Source organism: Notolabrus celidotus, chromosome 17, assembly GCF_009762535.1.
Source record: "Notolabrus celidotus isolate fNotCel1 chromosome 17, fNotCel1.pri, whole genome shotgun sequence".
Classification (NCBI taxonomy): Eukaryota; Metazoa; Chordata; class Actinopteri; order Labriformes; family Labridae; genus Notolabrus; species Notolabrus celidotus.
This window is the reverse complement of record NC_048288.1, coordinates 12,683,012-12,697,732: the sequence shown is the minus strand read 5'-3', so window position 1 is coordinate 12,697,732 and position 14,721 is coordinate 12,683,012. Positions and strand designations below refer to the sequence as shown.

Genomic DNA, 14,721 nt, shown 5'->3' with positions numbered 1-14,721 from the left:
CTAACAACATTATTCTACTACATCCCTGTTTGTAAATCAGCCTGATATGAGAGTTTTGGTCCAATACGTGCAGCTGCAGTGGAGGACGACTGCAGTTGAAGACTCCTTTACTGCCTTTAATTCACGCCGAATAATCGCCTCGTGTAATAATGGGGTGTTTATGGTTACTGGTAAGCAGTATGAAAATACCTCGCAACATTTCTGACTTGGATTCAGCTTTCATAGCCCCTCATTAGAGAGCTGCACTGATCCACGAGTCCCCGCGCCATGCTTTGCTCTCCTTATGCATGCACACATTTGTGTTCATCATTCCACATCGGAACAGAATTCTTTGTTTCAGTAGTCAGCAAAAATGTAAAAGAGGAAGAAGGTCTTTCTTGCTGATACACACAGCAGATCAGTGTTTTTTTCCCATGTTGACTCGCAAACGCGTTTCCTTTGTGTGACATTCCTTTGTGTGGAGGGAGAGAGAGAGGCAGAGAGAGCCTGGTGATGAGTGGAGGAGCATGCTCTTCAAACAGCATACATAAAGATCTCAGCAGAACCCCAGTCATGCCAAAAGCTCAAACGTGTCCTCATATACCCCCATCGCTCCCTAACATGCGGGCTGCTTATTAAATTGATATGTTGTCTGAAGGACACACAAGAAGGGGAGGGAATCCTGCTCTCTTTGTCCGGCAATGGGATTGTCATGGCGTGAGTCCACCCCACGGCCGGAGCGGCATCATTAACATCAGAAAAGAAGGCAATATTTTAGATGCAGATAATCTGACGCACAGATAACAATAAAGAATCAGTGAGAGTCACGCGCAGACTTCAGCTGGAATATCAAGCATTGTGCATTAGATGTGATGTGTATTTTAAAAGGATGCATTTGTTTTCATCACACCGCACCTTCAGTTACACCTTTACATGTCACGTTGCTGTGCCGTGTTCACGACCACACCCCTGCAGCTCACACACACTTGCTTTTAGCAGGATTCACACACAGCATTGCACTACTCACTCTATGCACATCCCAGTGCTGGCAGTGGGCTAAATTAGGTGGTGTCACTATTACTCTCCTCATCCCTGCAGCCTCAGTCATCCTCCTGCCTAACAGGATCTGTCCTCATGCTCTGTCACTCATTTCTCCCTTTCTTCCCCTCAGCCCTCCCACCTTCCAGTTTCATTTGTCTGCTCTCAGCCCCCCCCATACTAACCCCTTCTAGGCATAGTAAGTAAACGGGCAACATTTAGCCAGAGTGGCTCGTATAGAGAATGAGTGTTGTGTCAGCACTCTGAGTCAAATGCAAGGGAGACTCCAAATCAATCCTGACTGTCCCTGATGGTTCAGGGTGTTATCTCAGCTCTTATTACTCTAGGGTTGCCAAGACTAGGAGTTATGGGATAAAGGGTAACCCCTCCATATTTTTCCATACATCAGATCTCATTTGAATAATCTCTTATGTTGGCTTCTTTGGAGCTTTTCCTGTATAGTGTAACTCCTAGTGCAAATCACTTATAACATGTGTTCTGCATTCCCCATTCAAGTGGATGTGGATTTGCCCGAGGTTGGAGGTGACCTGTGAATCCTGGAGACATGTAAAAACGTATCAATGTAAGCGCAATGCGTTATACCAGTGGTGCGCTATGTTAGCTATTGGCGTGTACTTTACGTACGATGCAACCAAGCAGCAAACTCCAGTCTTAAAATGTGAAGCCCACGCGAAAGTGCTAAAAGCTTGCAGTTCATGGAGTGTCCACTTGAGGCTGGCAGCAGAAACACTGGAAACCACATACACACATTCAAAAAAGACGATCTTTACAGCAGAAATAAACATGTTTACAGCCTGGTACAAAAAACGGTTTATGTCTTAAGAGCTCATTTCTCCATCGGCACACACTGTATTTATAACTCAGTATTTTCGAAGGTATTAAACATACAAGTTATGCCCATATAAGGACATTGCTGACTTGATTGACAGGCGGGCACCCTGTATCTGTTAGCAAAAAGGCTAAAGTCTCGTCTCTTTACCTAACACTAACTGGGACGAAGTTTGGTTGAGTTCAGCATTTCCAATATGGCACTGCCGACGATCGGCTTCAAAACAGTGCTTCAGGAACAGATGGCTGACGTCATGGATACCATGACCATTTTTTATGCAGCCTATGTGTACAGTGTTAGGCACCTGCTCCGGAAAACTGGAACAATCACATGATTATAATTAGGGTTGCAAAATTCCGGGAATTTTCAAAGTTGGAATCTTTCCATAGGAATTAACAGGAATAAACCAGGAATTTACTCAATTGAAGGTTGGCTCTTAATAGGGGACTTGAATACAGTTGGGGAAAATATATTTTAGCTTAATCCTGACTAAAACAACCAGATTTCAAGTAAGTACAGTTGAATACACTGCTTACTGCAGGGCTATTGAGACCACGCCCCCTACATGCACTGTGCATTCCTCCATCACATGCATAGATGATTTCTATTTTGCATAGATGTCTGCTTATAGCAAAACAAACATTTATGCTTGGATATTATACCTTTCCATTAAATTACCCTTAATTCCCATGGAAAGTTTCCAATTTGGAATATTTCCAAAATTCCCCAGCTTAACTTCCCATTGAAATTTACCAGAAACTTTCTGAAAATGTTCCACCCCTTTGGAACCCTAATTATAATCAAGTTTTCAACTTGTGTTTCTTCATAAAGTAGATTGCTACTAGTCCTATATTGATGTCCAGGAGGTTCAGACCTTGGCAGTGAAATCCAAATTTAGAGAATCAGCGACATTGAGCTGCATAATTGACGCGTTAGCACTTTTTGCTAGCAGTGATCAGCCTCTCTCGCGCTTGCTCTCTCCTTCCCCGAGTTCACATTAGGAGTAAACTTATTAAAATGGTTTTCTGTCTAGTGCCAATCACGTCCATGATTTTTAAACATCATGAAAATGACTCGTAGATAAATTCATGAAGCCCCTCTTTTGTGCTTTGTGTAACGTTATTTAGGGGATATATTTTCCAGTGACTCCACATATAAAGAATCAGTTTTTAATTTGACGTTGTGAATCATCCTTACCTTCGTAGTCTTCTCTCCCACTAAAGCAGGTTCAAACGACTCACGGTCACTCTCACAACTCTTACATTTAAAAACCCGTCCAGTCAAATGTATTCAAGGCTCCGGGGTTGTCACCATTAACTAAATACGCCAAAAGCTGGAAGTAGTTCAGCAGCACAGTGTTCACTCCTGGAGAAAAACAGCCACAAATCAGGAAGTAATATTTCACTGTAAGGGAATAGTCATGGGATTTCTCATCAAGGCCACAGTGGGGGTTTGGCTTCCTTCTTTTCTGTAGGGTTCACCAGATACGTTGTGGTGTGTTTTTTTCCCCTTCTTGATACCGATGCTGTAAAATTCCACAGAGACCGCTGTGAGTCGATATTTTGCTCTCACTTTCATCCGCACTGTATTTTTGCCCCCCCTCCTCTCCAGCTGCTGGGGGCCTTTTTTTTTATGTCTGTTGTGTGTGTTTCTACGAAATGCTTGTGAAGCGTTGTTTTTCTAGGTGCTCTGCTCTGCCGCTGCTGTCAGTACAAGCAGCAGAGGAATGCCAGGCATGCGGGTGACCCTGGACGCCCGTTGTCCTGGCCCAAGGAACCACGACTAATTTGAGAGGTTGAAGCCATGCCAGTGACCATCGGATTCAAAGGCACCAATGCGTTAATGACCGGCCCCCCACTCTGCCCTTCTTCATGGGGAGACCAGGGAACCGACTCTGCTTTACTGCTGATTCTGTAATAAGTGTAGCCTCGCTCCTAATCAGTCTATTACTCACAAATTACAGACAAATAAAGATGTCCTCTGGGGCTTGATTGTGCATAACGCTTTCTTTCCAAACGCCTCACACTTAAAATGCAGGAGGTTTCTCCGGCACTTTTACAGTAAGGCTTTTTAAAGGTTCTGAATGTCACACAGACGACGTTTGCACTGAGGTGCTGCATCAAAGGGAGCAACTTCAGTCAGGGCTCCACACGAGCACAATCACTGCCTCTACAAGTAGTTCTCATATTTTCTCAGGATTCATTTGGGCTGCTGTGCCACAACCCATTACTTAATGTTGTCTACAATACACGCTCATATTAGTTACAGCACTGAGGTTAAGCAGTCAAAACACACGTATCACATGACATGACATCAGCATGTGTGAAAAATTTGTATTCATGAGGCAATCGATGCATTTCTTTAAGAAGCTAGCATACACTGCCCACCGTATATTGAAAGCACCAGCCCTCTGTTCAGAACTGACATGCTGTTTTGCCTCTGTCAGACTGAGATTCTTTGATTTAAACACAGAGGTGAGCAGGCAGTGGAAAGAAAAAAAAAAAAAAAAAGGCTACAGCATTTCGTCTCCAGACTTGGCTTTGTGTCAGAAAAAAAGAGGAGCTGCATCTTAAACATAAAGCCTCCGCCCAAACCTCCTCCTCCACCAAGCCAGATCTCTCACTTTACTCAACCTGATCACGTCTATTTCTTTGCGACTTTCACAGAATGACATCATGTGATATGTGATGCCAGTTTCTTCTTTTTTAGCAAAAGGCCTCTCTAATGAGGAGAACACTTTGAAGGCAGGAACGGAGCCGGGCTGTGTACTCCCGTTACAGGGCCATGATGTACATGATGGCGTGTTGCGCTGTTGAACTATGCAAGTCTGCGTTTTTGGGATCAGTGCGTTTGTGTGCGCTACAACAGAGCTCAGCAATTGGAGGGAACGGTGGACCATTTGTTTAATGACCAAGTACAATATTTTCTTGCAGGGCAGAGCCACAGATACTGTGTCTGCCCACTGCTGCAATGGCTTCTGGTTATTGTAGGCTTTCTGCAGTAACAGAATTTTAAAGACAACTTGTTAATTTTAAAGTGTAATATCCATTTTTATCAGTCTTCTCCAGTTCCAGCCTCACACATTACCAGCGCCACTTCAAGCATTAAGTTAATATACGCTCTGTGGACTAATGGGCAATTCAGCATTACCTACTAGTGGGCAAATGAATGAAGCAACAAGTGATTGCTTTTGTACTCAGTAATGACTAAGTGTATGAATACATTAAATATCTGGTGGAGAAATTGTAAGTTAGTCCTTTGAGTGAAGACCAAACTGGTCTGATAAAAAGCTCTGATTTTCCTCCTCTCTGTTTTCTATACTTTTATCAGTCCCCTGTCATTCACTCCGCCAGAGACTTATAGGTGTTTACAATATTGATGCTTTCTGACTTGAAAAACGTGGCTGTCACAGCTGATTATAAATGTGAAGACAAAGATGTTGGTATGAAATAATGACGGGGTTTAAAGCTGCTGGCTGTGAGATGTGAACAGGAATGATGGCTTCCATCTTGCACTGGATGCACTCCTATATTTTATCAGGACGCCATGAAGCGGGTGGGAAACATTGGCTGCTTTTGAAACCGCTTACCATACTAGCAGTACTGATTTGGCCACAATCCAATATGTAGTAAGTAGTATGTGAACAAGAGCAAAATCTGCAGTATGCCAAAACTCCCTGGATGTCTACTGATTCTGAATAATGTCATAGTATGCATCAGACCAGTCTGCCTCACATACTGTTTCCCACAATGCACAGCGCTTGTTCCGCTTTTTCCTTTTCTCTTCTAATTTTGACGAGGGGAACTCAGTTTTTAGGTGCTGTGAAAATTATTAAATTCCATATAAATCATTTCCTAACTTTTTAAATCATAAGTGATGCTACAAAAGTAGTTTATCTATCAGCTTGGCTGTTGTTTACTTCCGCTTTCTGAAGCAGGAAATTCAGGGACGCCTGACCCAGCGTACTGTAGACCAGATTGAACAGAACAGTCATGCTACACACTAAATTCAAATACAGTATGTAATATGTCGCAGGCCGTTTCAAAAACAGCCATTGTTCAGGATGCCATGCTGCTTGGATAGCACCCACTGCCGTCAAAGAGTAGGATCCCCCTCAACATCACTATCGTTGGGCATGAGTTGAAATCTCTGACATTGGACTTCTACTAGATCTGTGTCCGGTCCATCTCTGATCCGCTGCGGTCCGACTCCAGCTGTCTGAGCAGGACCGCCGGATAGCTGAATTCATGTGACCGAGGTTTTCCTGCAGTAATTACTACATTAATGAATATGCGACTCCTCTCCTCTCCTCGTCCATGTTGTCTTTATGGTCCTCTGGAACACTCTGACCTGTTGACTCCAGGCCTGCCTCCGCTCATCATGCCAGTGTGTTGTTGTAGTTACATGAATAACGATCTGGCAATAACAGGGCATTTTCTTCTGAAAATTAACCAGATGTTTTAGTTTTGATTTGGTGCCTGACTTCCTGTCCCGCTCCATCTGCTCTGTTGAGATTGATGCATCGTGCTCCGGCATCTGGCAAAAATAGAAGTCTTGTGTATCTGATCCGGAGGGCTCCGACCTGCCGGATCAGAACTGGAGCCGGGAGTGGATCCAGTGGAAGTTAACCATTTGACTAGAATAGAAACTTATCAGATTTGGTGCCGTGACTGATCAGAGACTGGTGGAATTTGGCCGCGAGTCTTCAGCACAACATCAAAAAGGAAAGCACTGGCCACCACAGACTCATAAAACACTTTCAGCATCGTCCTGCAGATGTTAAAGGACCTCACCCTCCTCAGGAAGTAGAGGCAGCTCAGGCCCTTTCCTGTAGACCGCTTCAGAGCACTTGCCTGGTCAAGTTTGTTGTCTCACCAAGCATTAAGTGCACAACTCCAGCCTAAATGTCAGCCGTAGACTGGCCTGGTTTTGTGTTTGCAGAGCAGTTCACACCTGATGTCACCACTTTGATTAATTAAAGTAGGGCTGGTGCTGCAGCTGTTCTGAGATGGGCCACATATATTCCATGATGCATGTATGATAAAAACAGAATCAGGTTATTATTCCAGCAGGAGATTAGCACAGTTATTTTGGCTCTACTGGACAGAAATCTAGCAAATTCATGATGTCATTTTTATTTTGTGGTCTATATGCATTGAAGTAGCTTTCTCATTGGGAGTACACATTTGAAATGTCTAAGGCAGGGGTGTCAAACTCATTTCAGTTCAGGGGCTACATACAGCCCAAGTTGATCTGAAGTGGGCCGTAATTTCCACCAGATTATGCAAACTGCAAATATTCTTTTTCCTCACTTTGAGAAAAAAAGTCCAGGAGCGCTGTTCAGGTGCCCTCAGTCAGCCGTTTGATTGTAGTACAAATTTGAAAAAGCAGTTACGTTTAGGGATGAGCCCGACTAAGGATTTGCTTAGTCAAATCTAATTAATCAGATTTTGCCCATAGCCGACGAATAGTCAAATGTTTGTTGTTTTTCCTTATTGACCCAAAGTCTGCATGATGGTGACCGCATGACAATATTACGCATAACCATTTACCATTTATAGAGAAAGGAATCGGGAGATATTTATACAGTTTTTGCACAGCAGAGAGCAGCGCTGCGGAGGGTAGTTTGTCCAACTTAAGGCTAAACATTTGTATAATGTTCAAAATCAAACCTGAACCAGCTAAAGAGTTTTTAAATCTCTTAACAGTACCTTTTAAAACAGTCTTTCATCACGTCTTTGTCCGCTCGAGTCTTTTCAGATTATACGCGAGGAAAACCATCGTGTGTACGGGCAGAAGTGCGCTCCTTGCTTTGTTAAACTGTAAATCCTGTGTTTGAGAATATCCTCTCTGATGATGTGAGGTGGATGGGATGCTGTGGATTGTTTTTGAGGCTTCGGACAGCTTTGGGTATCCCTCCTCATTCTTTTGGCCCCGTACAGTTTTTGTGTGGTCCGGTAATCCTTGATCTCACAGCCCTCTTCATGAAGCTGCTCCTCATCTTCATCACTATTTTTTAAGGATCAACTGAAGTTTTATTTTCTGACATTTTGAGCTGCCATGAATGTAGAAAGATTTAAAGGTCAGCTGAGGTACGTCTGCTTCACAGGTCCCGCTAAATGGTCCACCTTTAATTACCAGGGGAGATTTAATTACCACTTTAAGGAGATTTAACACTTCAAGAGCTGTTCTCAGAATTACATTAAATAAGTTTATATTTATATAAATATAGGCTAAATGAGACAATATTTTTACAGGAAACAGGAAAATAATGTAAAATTAGATATTGAGCACCCCCATGGTTTGAATGGAATTATCCACATTTCATATGCAAATATTCGACTATGAGATTGGCAGTCGACTAAGGCTCGTCAGAAGGAATCGTCGAATATTGGATTATTTGGGGTCACCCCTAGTTACGTTTATTAAAAAATTGCAGTTAATAACTTCTCTGTAAATTTTTCACTTTGCAAAGTCATCCCGTGGGCCAGATTGGAACCTCTGGCGGGCCGTATGTTTGACACCCCTAGTCTAAGGGGGCAGACATGAAAAGACTCGCTGCGACATTAGTTTGAATGATTTAACCTTGTTTCCACTATAATTTGATTCAAGTCCAATTTAAGCTTGAACTTAAACTAATAAGACTTAATAGGTCGACTTCCATGACAGCACAGTGAGTTGTTTGTTCGTGGACGGACACATCTCACACTGGCTCTGTGGCGTGCTTCCCACTCCAAAAGATATTCATTTATCTTTTTCTTGAAGAGATTTCATGATTAGTGTTCAAGAAAAAGTTTTCCCCCTGTAGGAATGACAGGTATTTCTGATCCGACTTCAGGTCTTTATGTTGCCTTCTCGTGTCACAGCTTCATTGAAAGCACCGTGCTGTCTAAGGCCTAACCGTCCTGTCACAAGCGCTGATTTATCCTTTCAGTCTTAGTCAAACAGCCATTCAGAGCTCTGACATCTGGGATTTGTCAAGTGGTTGCTGATAATAAAACATTTTTCATCGCATGCATTAGGGGAACTGAATGGTTTTGCTCCAGGGCTAACAGATCTTATCTCGCCGAAGTCTGTGTTGTCGGGCAGGATCTGAAAACAGGAACGTCTGTGCTGAGGCAGAACGAAAATCATTAAGTCAATCAAAGTTAAAGGAGTGAAGGGAGGCGGAGATATTGGAATGTTTTGTAACTTTTCAAGTAAAGAGCAAGGTGACGTTTTGCGCCTTTATCTGCCATTGATGAGTTTTTTAGACGGTCATATCTCATCTTTTGAAACAATTACACCCACATGAAATCTGTGAAGGATTGTTCAGACTTTCTGGAGTGTGTTTTTATAGATTAATCTAGCTTCTTGTGAGAAAAGTAATTTTACAAGGTCAAGTGAATCGATCAGACTTGACTTTTAAGCTGCACCTTTACACCAACTTTTATCATCAGCAGTCTAGATAAGCCCTTGATAGCGTGGTTGATAAACCAGATGATTTTCCTCCAGTTTGAACCTAATGACAGCTGTTTTCTTTAACACACAGCTCTACCTCTAATAGCCCTATTCCATGTTTACATCAATCTTTGGGATCTTTTGTGTCTCAGTACATCAAAGCTACAAAACAGCATGATGAGTAGTAAACATGACAACAAGTACACAGGTAGCATCGCAGCTTAAACCCTGTTTTAATCCAGTATGTTGTGGATGCATAGCAGCCAACCAGACAGTCAGCAGGTTGGGTCTGAACCATGAGTCAGCTGCTTCAGACAGCACTCTCCCCTCTCTCTGGCCTTCATTAACTTCCACCCCCACCTTTTCCACTGTCCCTGCTCTACACAGGAGGGGTTTCTCTCTCTGTGTGTGTGTGTGTGTGCGTGTGCGTGTGCGTGTGTGCTGTAGTCATTTATCTCAGGCTGGCCTGCTGTTGTGACCGTCCAGCTCTGACCATATTTTTGTGTGAAAGAAGATAGGAGCTCTGGTTTGTTAAATGAGGGTACAATGAGGTTTGTTAGGGCTCTTGCAAACATTTTTGTGCTGGTTATTCATCATTTGAACCCACATTCTTACAGTGTTGTCAGCGTTTGTTTTCCCCTCAGAATTAAAATAGAATCAAAGCTTTTCATTGGGATAACTTGTGCTTAGAAACTAAAGCGCATTAAGAAGGAACAAATACTCACTGTCTCACTTTGCTCAGTCTCAGGAAGCACAGATTGAAACAGAGAGCAACATATTTGACTGTCAGTGTAACCCTCCGACTGTAACACCAGATGATTCTTGAAGAACAACTCAAGGCAGGGGTTAGAAGTTGGCAGCAAAGGGTAAACAGAGACATCCTCTCGGGGGTCGAGTGTAAAATCATATTATTTGGTTAAAATTGACAAAGAGATGGAGCGTAAGTGTAACAGAACAAGAATCTGCATAACTGCTTGTTAACATACACACGAGAAATCAACCAATCAAGCTGTCGATAGTCATGTGGCCCAAAGTCGCAACAAATATCTCAAGATGCTACAAAAAGAGTGTTATGTTGTGTTATTCACAAATATTCAACAATAAGATGAGATAAGATTTAATCCCATCATTCAATCTTACCTCATTTTAATCCACCACGAGCAGAGAACTGTGCTGCATTTAGAAAGCTACAGCGGCAACAAACTCTTCTTTTTAACTGGTAGAAACCTTGAGCAAGTCCAAACTCATGTTGAACAGGCAGAAACTGGGAGCAGGACTAGACTCATGTTGAACAGGCAGAAACTGGGAGCAGGACCGGACTCATGTTGAACAGGCAGAAACCTCGAGCAGGACCAGGCTCATGTTGACCAGGCAGAAACTGGGAGCAGGACCGGACTCATGTTGAACAGGCAGAAACCTCGAGCAGGACCAGACTCATGTTAAACGGGCAGAAACCTCGAGCAGGACAGGGCTCATGTTGAACAGGCAGAAACCTCGAGCAGGACCAGACTCGTGCTTAACTGGCAGAAACCTCGAGCAGGACCAAACTCACGTCTAACAGGCAGTAAAAACACACAGCAGGACTGGACTCATGTTTAACAGGCAGAAACCTCAAGCAGGACTGGACTGATGTTGAACAGGCAGAAACCTCGAGCAGGACCAGACTTGTGTTTAACAGGCAGAAACCTCGAGCAGGACCAAACTCACGTCTAGCATGCAGTAAAAACACACAGCAGGACCGGACTCGTGTTTAACTGGCAGAAACCTCGAGCAGGACCAAACTCACGTCTAGCAGGCAGTAAAAACACACAGCAGGACCGGACTCATGTTTAACAGGCAGAAACCTCGAGCAGGACCAAACTCACGTCTAGCAGGCAGTAAAAACACACAGCAGGACCGGACTCATGTTTAACAGGCAGAAACCTCGAGCAGGACCAAACTCACGTCTAGCAGGCAGTAAAAACACACAGCAGGACCAGACTCGTGTTTAACAGGCAGAAACCTCGAGCAGGACCAAACTCACGTCTAACAGGCAGTAAAAACACACAGCAGGACCGGACTCATGTTTAACAGGCAGAAACCTCGAGCAGGACCAAACTCACGTCTAGCAGGCAGTAAAAACACACAGCAGGACCAGACTCGTGTTTAACAGGCAGAAACCTCGAGCAGGACCAAACTCACGTCTAACAGGCAGTAAAAACACACAGCAGGACCGGACTCATGTTTAACAGGCAGAAACCTCGAGCAGGACCAAACTCACGTCTAGCAGGCAGTAAAAACACAGCAGGACCAGACTCGTGTTTAACAGGCAGAAACCTCGAGCAGGACCAAACTCACGTCTAACAGGCAGTAAAAACACACAGCAGGACCGGACTCATGTTTAACAGGCAGAAACCTCAAGCAGGACCAAACTCATGTTGAACAGCCATCTGCTGCTATTGTCACTGCTGGACATCAGAGTCATAAGCTCAGTCACTCGACTTTAGAGTTTTAAACACAAACAGGACTGGCAGCACTCAGATTTTCCTGTTGACTCCTCATAGATAAATCTGTCTTGATCTCAGACTCAACTTTTCCCAGAAGCCTCCACGCAGCCTTTGCCTATTATAACTAGGAATAAGTGCGTTTCTTTCTCCACCCGTATGGACCACCCCAGGAAAATACCTGCTCTCATTCCCTTTTCTTATGACACCGTAATAAGTTGGAGTATCTTTTCTCCTGGAGTAGACTTATTGAAGCAGAGTCTCTTCTTAACAACAGAGAGAGCCTTGCCCCATCTGACTGACTGGCAGGCTTATAGGATGAGATTGGCTTGCCTGATGAAGTGGAGCTGTGTTAGGAAACGGAGGAGAGGGCATTTGATGAAAATGATGCTTGTGATTATTTTGCTGGATTCCTTGATCATGGCTCTACCTTGAACAGTTTCTATATAAAGAGATCCTCTCTCTGTGTGTGGTGTGTGTGTGAACACTGTGTCTGGGATGGAGCAGCTGCCAGGGTGCAGGCTGTCTAACCTTTAGATCAGGCTGCTGCATATTTATAAGACCAGTAGCTCCGACAGATGCACTGCCTTCTCCCCTCCCACTCTTTTCTGTATGTCCCTCCATACCTTCCTCTTTGTTTTGGAGGAACAAAAAAAGCCGCCTCAGCTTTATTTCATCTTATTGTGATTGTGCAGGCAGGTTTCCTCGTGCAGTGGTTTCATGAGGTCAAGTTGCAGGCGATGCTGCCGTCTGTGTGGTTTAAGAAATCTCTATTTCAACACAGTAAATTCAGCTGGGACTGATTGTGCTCCATGTCTCTGATATCGCATGTTGCTGTCCTGTCCGGCCATTCTACAACTCTAACATTAATATAGATAATATTAAAAGAGCAGCATGTCTCTACTTTTACACTTTGGTTTCCTGTCCAAAGTCGGGTGATTGACTTCCAGTTTTCCCAGTGTCAAGGACGTTGTGTGGTAATTGTGGCTCACACTGACTCACCGAGCCGTAGCTCCAGCTTTAACCTGCAAGGACAAACAATTCAGCTGTGCAGGCAGCAGCGTTTCTACTCTGCTGTGCGTTGTGTAAAGGGGGGGAGGTTCATCCGGGTCTAGGGGGCAGTGGGCCCCTTCGCCAAACACACACATAACAGAGAACACATCTGGTATGGACAAAGAGACGGCCATAATGGAGCTGGGTGGGTGTTAGAGGGGGGAGAAGGGGGCGGGTGGGGCCATGACCTATGGAAATGACTCTGGGAGCTTTAAGGTCCTAATGAATTAGGGGGTTATCGACACACACATATACACAGTCCGAAAAGAAGGAAGAGAGTAGGGGGCAGGGCGGTAGTAGGACGGTAACATGTAGGCGCATGAGTGTGAGGTGGTTTTGTTGCTTTCATTTGGACTCACACAAAGTAGTGTTGAACATGTGGTGTGATATGGTGAAGCTGTCGCTGTGGCTTTAAGGATGGAGTCTCCTGTGGTGTGATGAAATCAATGTTGCACCAGAGAGAAAATTAAAGGTGCAGTGTGTAGCTTTTAGCAGAGCAGACTTTGTAAGCATGGAGTATAACATGCTAAAGTACATGTATAATAACCTGCACGTAGTGATTAGAATGAGCCTTTTATATTTACATAAGAGTGTCTCCACTTCCATGGACGCCGCCATGTCCTGCCATGATTCACAATATCTGACAAACAAGTAACACAAGCGTTTTTGTTTTTAGTCGGTCGCTCGCTTGGAAGAAAGAGAAGAAGGATGTGGTTGTGGTGCGCGAAAAAATTCCCATTGAAAGACTCTTTTGATGGTAAAAATTTGACAAATGGAGGATCATACTCATCATGCAACACAGGAGCGTCTTGTCCTCCAAAGGCCGCCGTCACGTCATTGACGGGAGGGAGCAAGGGAACGCTTCAAAGTAGAAGCTGATAAGGCTCCACACTGTACCTTTATCGTTCACGGATTGTTGTTTTACTCCTCTTGTTGATGAGACAAAGGGCTGCTTCCACTCATGGCAGCATGCAGGGTCACTTAAGGTCAGGTCAGGTCAATATTTTGGCGACAGCTGTGGAGGAGAATACACGTAGCAGAATTAAACAAAGTGTGAGCCTGCCCGCCAACAATAAAACATCAATGTAACAATGCAAGCTAAAATTGAAATAAAAAACACGGTAGGATTTTTACGTGTACTGCCGTACAGGAGAGTTAATGTCTCTGCTGAGATTGTGGTTGCCATAGCAATCAAAGTAATTAATTCAGCGCACGGCTTGGGTGAGGAGAGAGGTGTGATGTGTTGATGTGACTGCAGACTCACCAAGGTGTTGCTTGTAGAGCAGATAATGGTATGCCTGAGGTGAGGTAGCTGGCTCTGGTAAGAGGAGACTCTCTCACTCCTCTGTTGTCATCAGCTGTATGTTTTTGTCATCAGGACCTTCTTCTGAAATGGATGATTAATGTAGGATACAAGGTCCGTACCGTTTCCCAGGTTGGTTTTCTGGAGACATGTTTCAAAAGTATAATAAAAAGAATTAAAGCGGCAAGCGGCGATGAATGGGCCCTCGCACACAGACCTGTTGGTTTTAGGGTATGGGTGCAAGATGCTTTTTTGTGTGTCCTGATGCCCTGAATATGCATGTCCGAAATCGTTCACGTAGCTAAAAAAAACACTCTATAGGGAGGGTTATTTTACCCTTTCCTTTAACCCTTTAGGGGGCGCTATGGAGCAGATTTTTGGATTTTTTGGACGAGAGCCCCGAAATATATAAATGGGATGCCTGTGGCCAATTTGGTGAGATTTTGTGCACTTTTAAGCCCCCAAAAATCCATTTCCTGTTTATGGCGAGACATGTTTCATGCATCGCCTGAACGTCTGCCAGGCCAACAATTTTTAGATTTCTTTAACATTTTTCTGATAACTTTGAATCTTCA

General features: G+C 43.9%; 1 protein-coding gene across 1 annotated transcript in view; it reads left to right on the top strand.

The window, feature by feature from the left end:
• The window catches only part of tgfbr1b (transforming growth factor, beta receptor 1 b), an 88,544-nt gene that overhangs the window by 1,153 nt on the left and 72,670 nt on the right, over window positions 1–14,721 (top strand). The window lies entirely within an intron of this gene.